The sequence below is a fragment of the Octodon degus genome, unplaced genomic scaffold, assembly GCF_000260255.1.
Source record: "Octodon degus isolate 3935 unplaced genomic scaffold, OctDeg1.0 scaffold00020, whole genome shotgun sequence".
NCBI classification, from domain to species: domain Eukaryota; kingdom Metazoa; phylum Chordata; class Mammalia; order Rodentia; family Octodontidae; genus Octodon; species Octodon degus.
The window spans coordinates 22,778,876-22,781,163 of NW_004524596.1; the positions used below are offsets into that span (position 1 = coordinate 22,778,876).

The following is a 2,288-nucleotide window of genomic DNA, read 5'->3' on the forward strand; positions in this document are numbered from 1 at the left end:
TCGGTCATGGTGACCCCATTTGTCTTGGGCTCTTTTTTTAATTAATAGAAGACAGCTTATTATTGGCCAGTGTTTCACTTGGCACAATCACACACATGTCAACCCTGCTTGGATATGGATATCTATCTATCTATCTATTTCTATATCTATATCTATTCTTAGCCAATGTGCATGTATAATTAATTGTTTTGGATCTAACTTTTTGATGCCTTATATGTGTTTATGGGCCTAAAAATGATTATTGCCTGTGTAAAATTCAAGTACATTGTTTCTTTGACTAATAGTTTACCCATCCTTCATAGATTTGTTTGTTTTGTTTTTAGAGAAAAGATTCTGGGACTTGGGAAGTTTCATATTCTGATTACTGAGCCAAACTGACCTCATTTTTAAAAATGAAAATCCTTCTGATCAAAAAATGTAGCATTAAGTTAAATGGTTGCCTTTAGATTTAAAGTTTATACAGAAGAACATTTTTAATGTAGTTTGTACAGAGTCTCACTGCACAGCTCAGACTCATAGTGATCCTCCTGCTTTCAGTCTCCCCAGTGCTAGGATTACAGATGTGCACCACCACACCTGGGCTTGGTGGCTGGCTCAGCATCCCTGGGAATGGGGCCAGTGTGGTAAAAGGTACCAGGGATTGAACTTTGGACCCTGCACTTGTGCTTGCCTAAGCAGGTGCTTAGACGTCTGATCTATCTTGCCTCTCTAGGAGAACAATTCTTTATTTATTAATTTTATTGAGAAAAAAATTGCAATGTGACAGCTTCAAAACATGTTGGTAGGAGAATTACAACAATTAATACATTGCATATTGTTGTCTTTGTAGTAGTCATTTATAGCACAAGATGCAGACGTGATATCCTGTCCAAACACTATTAATACAGATCTTTCTTCTTATTGAATTAAGAGAAAGTAACTATATACCTATCATAACTATTTTGTATATACAGATACAAAATTGTCCTTCATTTATATCCTTTTTTTGTTCAGTTTTGTCAGAGATTGCCATCCAAATATTGTAGGTGCATGAATTCAGCAAAATATTCCAATACAGTCCATTGTCTTTTGGCTAAGATCAAGTGTAGTATCTGTTCTTATCAGTTTAATAATTTTTAAAGTGGCTGAAAGTTGATTGCTTCTGAACCATTGCTATCTCCCTCACCATGAATACCATATAAGGAAGCACACAGCTCAGAAACAGTACCATTTTGTAACTAATGAGTAAGAACTGAAGAGATAGTCAAATAAATCAAGCCTTCTAATGGTCTCAGAAGAATAAGGACAGGGCCTTAATGATGGAGCAGTTAAACTTCAGTTTAGAAGAAAACACTTTGAATCGACCTATAATTGAGATATCTTTTATGATCGTGAAGATAATATAAAAACATAGTTAAAAATTTAAGTTAACCTGGGCATGATGGCATACACCTATAATCCCAGCATGGGGAAGAGCACTTTAGAGGCTGAGGCAGCAGGATTTCTGTGAGTCAGAGACCAGCCTGGGGGACATAGTCAGTATAAGCCTAACCTAAACTATATAGACCTCGTATCCAAAAAACTAAACTAATTTTTTGAAGTATAATTTTAAGTTAAACTTGAGTAGCAAAAATAAATATCTCAGGCACAAAAACATCTTGAGTTTTCTTTTTTGTAGGAAAGAGGCCAACATGCCTGAACCATAGAAGCCATGGTCGATAAACTATCCATGTCTTTAGTAACAATCAGAAAGGACTTATGAACCCAAAATATAGCTAAGAAGCTCAGTAACTGTGGCTGAGTCCTTGTGTGCAATCATGTATTTGGGGAAGTTTATTCATTCAATCAAAATTGGTTTTTTGATCATTTACTACTATGTGCTCTGATGGCATAGTGTTAGGTAATACAGCAACATAACCATTATCTGGACAACCTTCCACTCCATCAAGGCATGACACATAATTTCACATATGATCATAGATGACTTGTGAAAGTCTAAGCACAAATTACTATGGAAGCAAACAATAAAGGGAATTTACTCTCAGGGAACACAGAGTTTATATATTTACTAGAAAGGATTATTTTAAGAAAAGGTTAGTGCACTAAGATGCTCCACACAAGTCTAATTTAGTGACCTATTTTGGGACTCTTCACATTCTGTGTGCACATACACCTATCCCACTACATAGTTTTAACTATGATACATACTATAGGATGCAAGAGAATACAGAAGAAAAGTATTTTTCAAGTGCTTTCAGATGATTATCCGTGGTAATGATAAACCAAAACTCTGGGTTGTGATCTTCTTC

General features: G+C 35.4%; 1 pseudogene; it reads left to right on the forward strand.

Moving 5' to 3' along the window:
• The first annotated feature begins 1,051 nt into the window (after positions 1–1,051).
• On the forward strand, positions 1,052–1,151 carry LOC111815729 (annotated as a pseudogene).
• Positions 1,152–2,288: the final 1,137 nt, after the last annotated feature.